Below are 14,372 nucleotides of genomic sequence, written 5' to 3'. Positions count from 1 at the left end.
TTCAAAATGGAGTAGGAAATTGAGAGATGTGCAATGACATATCAACACACCCAACCACACAGGAGGCATGTAAGGAACGCATCTGTCAACACATCACAGGTTCACAGACTGTGCTGGGAAAACTGCATCCGGGCCTGGAGCCACCTAGTGGTCAGAAGCTGTGCTGCTTGCCACAGTCCACAGATCCTGGGGAATACCTTGGCTGTTCCACCTGACTCTTTCATTCATTACTCACAAACACTATGGCATGAGTGAATAATCACTTGTCTTAGGTTTGTAATTGTTCTCTTTAATATACATAAAGGCCATTAAGTGCAGTTTTGAATTATTAACAAATTACACTTCACCACTATTATAAACTGTTAAAATCATCATACCTTACACTTGTGAGCTTTTGGTATGCATTTATCACTAGACGCAATTTTGGATTGTAATGGGTCCACTTCATGCTGTGAATATAACCCTTTCTGCTCTGCCACTGTAGCTCATCTTAAATCTGACGTGGTTTGTTCCCCTTTCTCTTCTCCCCTCCCCTGCACTAAACTTGCGGAAAGCAAGAGCAGTCCTTTTGCCCTCCTAGGCAGTTATCTGTCCTAGAGCTCACACAGACGGAGGAATCCAGAAATTCAGACTTCAGGAACAGCAACAGAAGGCCTAGGAAACAGCTAGCTCCCAACCCATGAGTGAATTATGACCCCTGATAAGGCACCTGCAATGGAGCCTTTGAACTCTCTCCATAAGAACCCTCTGTTCCCTCCAATGAGCAGAATCACAGTCTCTGGGACAGGAGTCCCCTGAGGTCAATAAAACTTTTTCCCTTTTTTTTTTCAAAATCATGTCCTCATTATTGGATTGGCTTTGGGGGTAAGGACTGAGCTTGGATCACAGATCCCTCTGCAGGGCTGCACCACGTGCAACATGACAGCCTTCCTCATGGGAGAGCAATGGTGTGGAAAGGAAACAGGTTCTACAGAAGTTAATGAAGACCATTGGTCACAGGACTACAGGGGTAATCATAAAATCACTGTTTCTTATTCTTAAAATTATTTTAACAATAGTGCAACAGTAGTGTAAATAATGGCATGATTAGAAAGTTCTGGAAATGAGTGACAGAGATGGCTGCATAACATTTAAGAGTACCTTAGGCCATAGAATTGTGCACTTGAGAGTTATAATGGCAAATTTCATGCTATATTTTGTGATAATTGAAAGAAAAATGACAGCAAATTCATCTATAGATTCATCTACAGATTTGAACCCAGGGGTTCTTAATGACTGAGCCACATCCCAGCTCTTTGTTTTCATTTTTTATTTTGAGAAAGGGTCTTGCTAAGTTGCCTAGGGCCTGGCTAATTTGCTGAGGCTGGCTTTGAACCTGAAATCCTCCTTCCTCAGCCTCCCAAACCACTGGGACTGTAGGTGTGCACCAGCCCAGAAAAACAGACACATTTCTTGAAAGACAAGAAATATTAAAGTTTACATGAGAAACAGATAATCGGAACAGCTCAATATCTATTAAAGAATTTTAAGTGGCTGAAACATCCCAGGTAAGTCTAGACTCAAGCAGCTTCACTTGTGAATTTTAACAAACTATTTTTTCATTGTACTTGGAATTAAACCCAAAGAATATCACATAGCAGGCAAGTGATATACCACTGAGCTTCATCCCCACCTATTTTTATTTTGAGGGAAGTTCTCAAAAAATTGCCAAAACTGGCCTTGAACTTGCAATCCTCCTGTTCTTCGCCTCCTGAGTATCAGTATTTCTGTGTTATAAAGTATTTTCTTGAATAGTTATAGACTGTCATCTACTGAGAGTCAGTTTTGCTATCTCTCATTTCATCTTCAGTCAACTTAGAAGCTCTGTGAATGATCAATTGGTCAATGTGCTGTTAATTGACCTATTCTTATTTCAGGAACTGTTGGCATTCAGGGATGTGGCCATTGATTTCTCTGAAGAGGAATGGGAATGCCTGGAGCCTGCTCAGTGGAATTTATACAGAGATGTGATGCTGGAGACCTACAGAAACCTGGTCTTCCTGGGTGAGTAGAGCTACCCTTCAGAATTTTTAGTTAATTAGAATTGCTCATTATATAATTTCCTTCCCTCACAGAATGCCCTCTGGAAGTTTCTGCTTTTCATGAATGAGTTTCAGATTCTTGCTTTCAAGAAAAAGTTTTAAAGCCAGGCATAGTGGCACATGCCTGTAATCTCAGCAGCTTGCAAGGCTGAGACAGGAATATCCTGAGTTCAAAGCCAGCCTCTTCAAAGCCAACCTCAGCAAAAAGCTTGTCATAAACAACTCAGTGACACCCTGTGTCTAAATAAAATACAAAGTATGGCTGGAGATATGGCCAAGTGGTCAAGTGTCCCTAAGCTCAATCCCCATTATCTCTCTCTCTCTCACACACACACACACACACACACACACACACACGAGAGAGAGAGAGAGAGAGAGAGAGAGAGAGAGAGAGAGAGAGAGATGAGAGATGAGAGCCATAGCCAAGTAGGAATGATGCAATGATGCATGGCATTTTTGGTTGAAAGGTGACACCAGCAAGCCATAGAGATGATATGATTATGTTAAGATATGCATTCAATTGTATATTAGACCCCTGCTGTCCACCTCGGCCTGCTACTTTGGAGCTCTAGCGGGACTCCCGGAGAGTTCCCATTGGTTGGGGAAGTGCGGTAGGAGGGATTTCCAGAGGAGGGATTTTCCTGTTGGTGTAGTGTGGCCCGGGAGAACGCCGTGTGTGTGGTTCGGCATATTTCCCGGGAGTGTGCGTGGCATTGGCGGGAGTTTCAGAAATAAAGTTTGTTCCTGCTTGAGTGGCTCGTGATTTTGTGCCCAGCCAGACTGTGGCAAGAGAGAAAGTTTTGTCAGCTGTTACAGAGAAGAAAATGTTAATGTCATTTCTTTCTTTATTATTTGTGGTGCTGGAGATTGAACCCATGGCCTTGTGCCCATGAGGCAAGCACTCTACTAACTGAGCTATGACCCAGCCCTAATGCCATTTCTTTTTTTTTAAAGAGAGAGAGAATTTTAATATTTATTTTTTAGTTATTGGCAGCATACCAAGGGAAGGGGTCCCGCAGGTGTGCAAAGGTTGGGGCCTGCTCTCTGTGCAGTCTCACCCTCACCTCTGTGTCAATCCACTCACTCTCAGTAGGTGACAGACTATAACTATTCAACAACATCTTTGTTTGTATGTGGTGCTGAGGATCGAACCCGGGCTGCACGCATGCCAGACGAGCACGCTACCGCTTGAGTTACATCCCCAGCCCCTTAATGCCATTTCTTTTATTCCTTATTTTCTCCCTTTCTTGAGATGATATATACCTTTCCCTTTAAATCAGTGATACTTACAGTAATATATGGAATGATGTGACCTACACATCAAAGTCCAAATTCTTCCCTATATGCTACGGAATAGAAGCATCAGTAGTCAGAGGGAGAATCCCAGGAAATAGTCATTTCATTTTCCAATGAACACATTGTCTCTAAGCTATATTTTGACACCTTCCTGTGGAGCAAAGTAGAGAGCCCTGAGCCATGTGCCCAGGTGGATAGAATTCATGAAGCAGAGGACACAGTTGGGCTGTCCTCTTTGTCCAAAGGTAAAGGACGAAGCCAAATTTAAACGTTAGTGAAGTTATTATGGCACGGGAGTGGTTTTCCAGAAGCGTAGTTTTACTTCTCTTTTATCCCAGAAGGACACGAACTGCCCCATTTGGCATGCTTTCACCTTCTTTTGTCCCTCTTTCTCCTGCAGTGATGTCCCACTATATTCAAATCCACATCTCACACACTCTCATTTGCTTATAAGGGTCAGCATGATCTGACAGCATTTCCATTATTTAGGGAGTCTCCTGGAGACCTCTGGGGAGGCCATTGTCACCTATTAGTATCATAAAACAACTTCTCTAATATCATTTATATATTTATTCATTGAAATTCCCTTATCAGAGCTTATTATGAATACTTATAATTGCTTTTCTGTGGTATTATTCTGCCACATAATGAATGCCAGTGCTTCACAGTGGATGCTCATTCTGGATGCAAATTTGTAGTTATATTAAAAGAGGTTGTAAAATATTACATTCATGGTTATTCAGAATTTTTTTAATTAAATTTCCTTTTTCTTTTCTTTTTTTCCTTTTCTATGTTTCATTTAGATTTCATGTTGTTGTGTAGGTTTTCTCACAACAGTTAATAATGTTTTTAACCTACATTTTTTGATTCATTGGCAATTTCCAATATTTCACAAATTTGGGCAGTATAATGTGAAATTAAGATATGCCTGATCCAAGCTGGGGTTGTGGTTCAGTGGTAGAGCGCTTGCCTAGGCACTGGGTTCGATCCTTAGCACCAATAAAAATAAATAAATAAAGGTACTGTGTGCATCTACAACTAAAAATATTATTTTAAAAAATATATGCTTGATCTTTCTTTCTATTGCCATTCAAATTATCTTTGCTTCTATTTTTATTTTTTATCACCACATAGGTGAAGAATATGGTAAAAGTTTTACTAAAAGAGAATACCTTACTCAATGCCAGAGAATTCACCCTACAGATGTAAAAAATGTAGCAAAGATTTTAAGGCTTGTTTATCTTTATCGAACACCAGAAGATTCATACAGGAGAGAGGGCCTATATATGTAAAGAATGTGGCAAAGCCTTTGGTTTTAGATCAATTCTTTTTATACATATGAGACTTAATACTAGAAAGCATTCTTACAAATGTGAAGAATGTGGGAAAATTTTAAGAAAAAAAAGCACACCTCACTGAACACTTTATTAGGAGAAAATCCCTACAAAAGTAATGACTGTGGAAAAGGTTTTACTCAAAGAGATGGCCTTACTCAATACCAAATAATTCATGGAGAAATGTCCTACAAGTGTGAAGAATTGGAAAAGGTTTTAATCACAAAACAACACTTACACAACACCAGAGAATTCATACTGGAGAGAAGCCCTGCAAATGTATTGAGTGTGGGAAAGGTTTTACTCAGATCACACCTTGCTCAACACCAGAAAATCCACAATAGAGAGATGCCCTGCAAATATTAACATTGTGCCAATGACTTTAAGGATGGTGCAACCTAATTGCAAACTACAGGAATCATAGTAGAGAGACATTGTACAAAGCACAAAATGTGACAGACTCTTTTAAAGTTGTTTGCACCTTTTTCATCACTGGGGAATTCTTAATGGGCAGAGGTGATACAAGTGTAAAAAACTGTTGCAGACTTTTTAGCAATTGCTCAAATACTACTCACTGGAAAATTCACAGTGCCTAGAAATCCCAAAGATTGTAAATACTGTGCCCAATTTTTTACTCAAATTTCAAACTTTCTTTAACCTTAGAAACTTGCTGCCTGTAGGGAATGTGGAATTTCATTTACCTGAAATGTATGCCTTAGATAACAACAAAATATATATAATGAAGAAACACCATGAGAAATATTTTAAAAAATACCAAAGCCCTTATATATACCTCAATTTTTGATGTATGTAAGAAGGAAATGCAGAATTGCTTTCAACTTTTGCTTAAAATTTAGTAAACATCCTTTGTTGATGTAGTAGAAATAAAGAAATTCTTACAAATAACCTTGAATAATGCAGAAAACTTGTCTCAATGATTACTCAATATCCTCACTTTTGAAAACTAGAGAAAACAAATTTAACATAGGTCCTTTTATCAGAAGAAGCTTTGTTCCTGAGAGCTGTTATTTTTGAGACACTATGGTGGATTTTGAAATACTTTATTCACATTATGTAAGAATTTGTTTACAAAATAAAGATATAATTTCTTAATGTGTTAACATTGTTATGTATTGAATCACGGCAGTATGTCACAAGACCACACTGTTCCTCTTTACCAAAGGTTCTACATAACAGATAGTGAAGACATGTTAAAATATCTCTATTACTCTTTTTAGAAACACCAACTTACTTGGAGTATGGTATTCCCATAAATTAGATCTTATTTCATTTCTTCTGTTTCTAATTATGAAGATATTAAAATACTTATGAGAACATGAAAGTAAGCTGTAGAAATCTCTGTTTTGAATTAATACTGTACAATTTTACCCTGCAGGTGGGCTGGGTTGTTGATTACTGGTAGAGTGGTTGCCTAGCATGTACTAGGGCCCTTGGTTCAATCCTCAACACCCCATAAAAGTAAATAAATAAATTTATTAAAAAGTTCTTATTCTACAGGTGCCAGTTGCAGAGGTGCACATCTTTAATCCCAGCAATTTGAGAGGGTGGGGCAGGAGGATCCCAAGTTCAAAGCCAGCCTCCACAACTTAGCAAGGCCCCAAGCAACTTAGTGAGACCCTGTCTCAAAATAAAAACCACTGTGTATTTGTTTCAGTGGTTAAGCACCTGTGTCTTCAAATTCGGGTACAATTTTTTTTTTTTTTTTTTACTTTATGGAATGAGAGTATTCCTAAGGACCTTGAAACTTGGGAGAACATAACTTCCCAACAGAGGAATTTTGTATACCCTAGAACCAGGAACCACCTGTGCATATTTTGTGTAAGGAGGGCCATTGGAGAAAAATTATTCTCAGTGCTTGCCTGGGAAGGTATGTGGTCAGCTGGACACTGGCCCATCCTGGCTCCTGTCATGTGTCAAAGAAAATAATAACAAAAACAACTGAAGAACCTAAGAAGTTCCTCATGAATTCTCCAAGAGTAAACCCTGGAGCAAACTGAACTACATCAAAACATTCAGAAAGATATTTTTGCCCAATATCAGACACCTGTTTAGACTTGGACAACAGCAGGGTGATATAATCAGAGCCCAAAAATGAGGGTGAAAAGAAAGAGCCATACTCATGGACATGGAAACCTCCCACATAATTTACATAATTATATATCCTTTTCCTTTGGCCATCTTTTATTCTGCTCTAGAATTTATCATGGTTATTATACATTTTTGGACTAAAGGATAGAAAGTCTATGACACAGGCTCCCCAAACTTCTCTACTCCTGAGTTCTTATGAGATTCTCTAAATTACACCTGTCCCTTTCTGGTCTTAACAGGAACATGAGCACATGCCACCCCACAGAGAAAAATGAAGTTCTTATTCAGGTGAGACATTTGAGTATTTACCATTTCTGTTCCCAAGCTATACACAAAACAAAAAATATTACCTTATGATTTTTTTGTGTGTGTATGTTAGCCTTTTGGCTCAACAGAACATACACAAACATCCAGTTGATTTCAGTTGATTGGGATATATAAATATTGCAAGGTAATGATAAATTTTATGCATAAAAGACATGGAAGCAGTGTGTGTGTAGGATCCTTTGATTTAGGTTTCATCTACATAGCCATCAGCCATTCCAAGGGTTATGACTCTTACATTTTCTGCTTGTTTCTATTCCAGAACATCTCATGCAGGAAACTGCTTTGGTTCTGATGAGTCATTTAAAGTTGTCTAAGGCATGTTAAGTTTTTTTTTTTTTTTTTTAAATATTTATTTATTTTAGTTTTCGGCGGACACAACATCTTTGTTTGTATGTGGTGCTGAGGATCAAACCCGGGCCGCACGCATGCCAGGCGAGCACGCTACCGCTTGAGCCACATCCCCAGCCCATGTTAAGTTTTTTTTAAAAAATATTTATTTTATAGTTGAGCACAATATCTTTATTATTTATTTTTATGTGGTGCTGAGGATTGAACCCAGGGCCTCGCACATGCTAGGCGAGCACTCTACAGCTGAGCCATAACTCCAGCCCCGCATGTTAAGTTTTAATTTGGTAGAACCTGGTAGTTTCTGCAATTAAAAAAATTTTTTTTAGTTGAAAATGAACATAATACCTTTGTTATGTATTTATTTATACGTGGTGCTGAGGATTGAACCCAGTGCCTCAAGGATGTTAGGCAAGCGCTTATCACTGAGCTACAACCTCAGCCCAAGTTACTGCACTAGAGAATGAATAATTTTCATTTTACAGGTAAGAAATTTAAGAATTGTGTTCAGATGATACATGTATATATTAAATGATCCAACCAGTAATTTACATATCTTTCACTTCATATATTTTGCATAATTATGGGGAAAACAATCTTTGATTGCACCACATATTAATAGCTATAGTCAGTTTACTGCATAATAAGATCCTAGATCCCTGGAACATATTTTCCCCACACATCTCTGTGTATAAATCCATCATTTGCTTTGAACACATATGCAGAAGTGGGGTACCTGAATCAGTCACCCCAGATGGCTCTCTCTTTTTCTATTGGCATGTGTTCCTATTTTAGGTACCATGACACTGAATGTCACCATACATGCTTGTCAGCAAGTCATGAGAGCAGGCTTTGGAACGGGAAGTTTACATTTCTTTTTTAAATGTGTGTTGCCAAAATCTTGGTCCTTATCTTTCAATCCATTCCAATAATGAGAACATGGTTTTGAGAAAAAAGAAAATAGGTTTATTGCTTTGCTACAAGGGAAAAACACAGGGGAATCCTGTCTCTGTCTATCAGCAGAAACAGAGGGTTTTTAAAGGGGTGACTCAAGGAATGCATCCCATGTGTTCCCTGTTTGGAGTTGTCATTCAGTTGTTAATTTGGGAGATAGTCATTTCTGAGTTCTTTTGGTGCCATCCCCAACATATGGATCTCTTTGTTCTTATGGGGAGCATGTACTCAAGGACACATAATTATCCCTAGGATGGGGAACAAATGTAATCCTGTTTCCCATCAGGTGAGAGAGGGGGAGAGGAGGAAAAAGAAACATGAACTTTTAAAAATAAGTTGCATTGGCAGAGCAGCAAGGATTATATTCAAAGCATAAAGTGGACTATTGTTACAAGGAGTAATATGGTGTGTTTCATTTATTTGCTCCACTATAATTGTGTAGTACAACATGAGCCCCTCACTTCCTAAAAAACAAAAACAAAAACAAAACACAAAGTATATTTAATGTCGCCATGATTTTCCTTGTTTTCACAAAAGATAATCAGTTTCCCAAATGAACCATGAAGTAACTGCTTCAAGATGGTAAGTCTTGAGCCCAGTTTTCTGTGAGAATTGAAAAATCATATACCTTCAATCAAGAATGGAGTCTGCTAAGTAGATGGGACAGTCAGTCAAGTGCAATAATTGTGATTACCTTATCTATTTAACCTAGGGTGACATGGAATATTGGTGGTATTTTATTAAGTTGTATGTGTGAAACAGTATTACAATGAAAAATATTTTTTTGGCTCCTATACCACTGAGCAACAACTCTACTCTAATTTTTACTTTGAGAAACGGTCTTACTAAGTTGTTGGGTGTCTTGCTAAGTTGCTGAGGCTGGCCTCAGAATTGCACTTCTCCTGCCTCAGTCTCTGAGTCACTGGTATTACTGGCATGTGCCACAGTGCCTTGAAAAAAAAAATACCTGCACAGATCTTAAATATTCAGGGAAAGAAGTTTTTTTTTTTTTTTTTTACACTTGGATGATCACAAACCCAATGAGTTTTAGGATATTTCTAATGCCTCCCAACAAATTTCTTGTGTTTTCCGAAATGGAATGAATTATAGTCAAAGTAAAAATGTCAACTAAATACTTACAGTTAAAATCTTGGGGCAGAGCATTGGAGATTGAACCAAGGGGTGCTTATGCACTGAGCCTCACCTCCAGCCCTTTTTAATATATTTTTTAGAGACAGTCTTGCTGAGTTGCTCATGGCCTTGCTACATTTCTGAGGCTGTCTTTGAACTCATGATCCTCCTGTCTCTGCCTCTCAAGCCAATGGGATTACACATGTGCACCACTGAACTCAGCTTAAGCAATCTTAAGAGAGTTTCACAGCATCCTTTCATAGCCCAGTAGGGAGAGCAGAGGACTCTAGGTGTTTGTCTGTGGGCACCTTTTGTTTACTGTCTTGAATTTCACCAAAGATGTTGCCTTTGACATGTTCTAATCTCTGGGTCTATACTCAGCACTCTTATGGAAACCTGGAGAACAGAGTGAGCACTGTCTTTTGAGCATCTCCTTGAACTGTACAGTATCTCCAGGTGCTCTGCAAAGAAAAGTGGTGACAAAAGTTGCTTCACTGGCACTCAACTGAGCTGCTGGAGAAAGATCGCTTCTCACAATATCGAAGAATCATGGGAAGTGAGGGTGCCCCGCCCTAAGATTTCCCTTTAATTTTTTTATTTTTGTAGATTGGATGCTCTTTAGAATCCTCTGTAATATTGGTACTTGCTGTGAATAAGCATGTTATTAACGACTATTTGAAGCACTCACAAAGTAGATAACATACCCTCAAGTGCTGTCATTTAGATTGTGTTAGCAGAGTGGCACTGTTCATTATCTGCTCCCCAGGCACAAGCCCCTCACTCCTGGGTTCCTGTTCCCCACACGTGCTCTCACTTCACTCATTGTTGCATTTGAAACCATCAGTGTAAATATTGTCAGTCTGCTCCTCTCATCACACTTCTTACAAAGAAGAAACAGGGCAAGTGGCCAGAGTTCTCTGTAATGAAATGGATGCAGGGGCATGCAAGCACTCCAGGATTTGTTATTACAACTTTAGACACTCCCAGAAAGTGTGGGAGCATTGAATATTCAGAAATTACTCAGGCCTCTTAAGCAATTCTGAATTGCATTATAGTCTAGGACACATGTGCCCACCTAGGTCCTTTTGAGAGGAGAGGAAGGAAGTGTCAGGCTGCAGGAAAGGTCAGTTTATGTTGAAGGCCATTGAGTCTGTGGGCATCTCTCCAGTGGGCAAGGGATTCCTGTATGCCATCTGGGTAAGGATGGTCTGTTGCTGGGCATGAAGCAGTAGACAGGCTCTGTGAGGGCCTAGCTGGTGCCCAGGACTGCAGGAGATGCAGATTAAACGTGCTTGCTGGTGCGAATGGGGGTTTGTCAGTGCAGGCAGGGAAAGCACAGCAAGAATGCTGCACGGGCTGCGTGATTTGTACGTCTGACACTTGTGCAGTATATATAGATGATGTGTGGATGACGTGGGCGTATTTATATGATTTGTCTATACACCTGCCCAGTAGGGGCCAACAAGCTCTTTAAGAAAATAGCTGTCCTACCTTTAAATTTTAAAAAATTCATGGTGTCCAATTTGATCTAGTAAATTAAAGCAAACAACTTGCATTTGCAGAAATTAAATGCACTTAAATTTCCAAAAGTAAATATGCAAGACTATGCTACATTTTCAAATTCTTACTTTTAAAACATTCAAAATCATAAGTTAAGTTTCCAACAATAATTAAAACTTCAAAAACACATTGTTCTTCTTTTAAAATTGAAATCTATTAGCTTTAAAGTTGAGTAAATTGTCAACTTTGCTCACATCTGGATCCTTGAAGAAAATGCTATTTTGAGAACCCAGAAACTCACGTAATTTTTTTCTTCAAAATTACTTGAAAGACTGCTTTGATCCCCCTTTAGCATCTCACAGGGCCTTCTGAGTTATGATATGCTTGGAGCTCTGCTTTTTCCTGTCCCACCTCTCTTGCTCAGGGTCAGTGCCCACCTGTGGGGACAAGTGCATGGAGTACTATATATGTGGCATACATTAAGGGTATTTGAGTGGCAAACCACTTATCCTATAGGTACAGCCCTGGGCATGAGGCCGTGTGTTTCAGTCCCTGCACTTGCTCCATGGCCCACTCCTTGATTGGTAGCTGCAGGGATAGTTGGCCAGAATGCATTGGTGGCTGCCCATAATCTGCTTAGCTCCTCCCTGAGTACATATATATGGTAACTGCACAGTAAAATCAGACCTGCTTCCTGCTTGGTCTCCAGAGGTCTTGATTAGCAACTCCATAGCCACACTCTCCTCTTCTCTGTTCTGTGGACCTCCTCACTGGACGAGAGAGCCCACAGAGCTGGCACCCGAGCAGGAGTCTGAGATAAGCCTATAAGACAGGGTGTGGCCCCCTCACAGAGCTGAGGAAGGGGAAATGGGGAACGTACCGGGTTCCACCAGACTCGCAGCTGCAAGTGCTGCACACTCTCTTAGATACTAGAGGTTTTAACCCTGATAAGAGAGAAGCCCAGAGGTTCTGGGATATAAACACTAACCCTGGGATTGGTGCCGCTGATGTCTCTGATCCAACTCTGTGGAACAAGACAATGGCAAATGTGTGGCAAGCTGAAGTGAGACAGGGGTGTACTTTACCACTACACTTTTTTTCCTATTGTGACAGCCATTCAGCAAAGTTTAGGGGGCCCTGCTATAGACCCTTGCCATATAATGATGGCCCTGAGGGAAGATGGGGCTGTGAAAGACAGACAGAGGGAAGAAGGCAGGAGTGACAATCTACCTTAAAGCAGGCAACCACAGCAGGCACAATGTCAGGTGGGAAGATACCTGTTAAGCCAAGTCTTTCTAAATGTCTATACTTTGAAAGGCAACAAACTTTTCTCTGAAAGTACAAATCACCCTTATTACATGAAAGCCTTAAATTTAGGAAACTGAGTGAAAAGCTTTCTTATTAACAAGATATATTTCTAAGGCACACTTAAGAATGCTTGCTTTTAATCAGTGAGTTTAAAAATCACTACTTCCTCCCTGAAAACTAACATGACTCCACATGGAGAGTTCCCCAGTGTGTCCACATGCTTCTGATTCTGCAAATGTCAGAAAGCAGATTTGGAGGAAAAATAGGATTAGAACCCCAGCTGGTTCCCTAATGAATGACTTAACCAAATCAACCCCACCTTTTCACTACGAGCCTTACACATCTGCCACCACTCACTTCCACATGCTTGGCTGATAAGGGTCAGGTTCTCTCCACACCTAAAATGACTTGCTTGCTCTACTTCATGTATGGCCAACTTCTGCTCCATTCGTGTACAATGATTTGAGGAGCTTTCTACTGTCATGTATAACTGATTAGAACTAATAAAAAAAGTGACTTGCCTAACCTCAAAACGATCCCCTAAGATGAAAAAGTCTCATGAGAGCACCTCAAAGCACTTCAGAGGCCACATTCTCCTACATTCTGTCTCCTGTCACCATGCCCATAGTGTTCCTCAAAGCTCATCCAAGTGTCTCCATTTTGGCAGAGCAAAGCTCTGGGAATTTTTCCTAGGATAAGTAAAAAAATCACACCTATCACTTAGGTGTCAACACTAAGACATAAGATAGAAAATCTATTTTTACCAATAAATGTTGTATAATTTATTCTTCCAAGGCAGGTGGTATTTGTTGCTCTGCACATGATGGGACTGTAGGGTCCCAGAGTGACAGTCCTCACTGGGTCCCTGCTGAGAGGCACCCTGACAAACTTGGAACATGAAACTGACTGCAGCTCCGTCAGGATATGTGTGCCATTTGTTAGGAGCCGAGAGACCAGACATTACTGTCTGTAGAGGATACAGGACACAATGGCTGTAAGAGGGCTTCAGTGCCTCTAAGTGAGAGCAATTATTACGGCACCTGTGTTCCTTATAACAACAATCCCTGCTGTAGCTCCAGGGTTCCCAGAGAGCTCTCAATTTTTCTTTTTAAGACACGAAGAAGCCATCCACAAAAACCTGGAAATATAGCAGGAGGCAGAGCTTACAGACCTCTAACCCTGGAGCACTTGACATAATTTGGATGTATCCAAAGGAAGTGTGTATGATTTATTTTTTCCAATATTGGCAGAAAAAGTCCACCTGCCACTTTCTATACTCCAGCCCTGCAGAGACTGGCAGGAGGTTCTAAGAAGCAAAGGCTGGGGCTGGGGTTGAAGGTGGTAGGATGGTGGGGTGGGGTGGTGGTTGGAGGTGGGTGAGGAGGGCAGCCTGGTGGCACTTCTGCCCCACCAAGCACCATCCCTGATGCAATGGATCAGCTGAGCTCTTGAGATGTTCTGGAGGAAACATCTTCAGTTCACACCCAACCCCACCGTGGTCACTTCCATGTATACAGTGGCAGGAAAGAAATGTCCTCTATGGCTACAGTAGATGGGTAGTAAAGTCTGAGTTATGACATTATTCCTTACACTAAATTCACCCAAGCATAATGTCAGGGGATGTTAAGCAAGATTCCTCACTTTTTGAATTAGATCCAGTATCTCTACAATTTTGATACCATCAAAGTCCTAAGCTTGAGTCCATCTAGACCCTCATGATTGTTAGGGTCTGTAAACAAGCCGGACTGTGGCACATGATGAACCGGATCACCAGAAACATCAACATCTGTCTGCTGAAGGCGTTCCTGCACCCGCTGTCTGACAGGGTCACAGTGGATGCTGTGGCAGGGCCACACCATCTGGAAACCGGAACCATTAGGGATGTTAAGTGTTTTGTTTATAATACTCATGACATGGATAACAGGCCATACGTCAATCACTAAGAAAAGTACGTGTTGCCTGAGATTGCAAGAAAATTCCCAGAATG

This window comes from Marmota monax, unplaced genomic scaffold (genome assembly GCF_021218885.2).
Source record: "Marmota monax isolate L192 unplaced genomic scaffold, Marmota_monax_Labrador192_F-V1.1 WCK01_AAM20220418_F8-fsc00238, whole genome shotgun sequence".
NCBI classification, from domain to species: Eukaryota; Metazoa; Chordata; class Mammalia; order Rodentia; family Sciuridae; genus Marmota; species Marmota monax.
Note: the sequence above shows the minus strand (reverse complement) of the source record.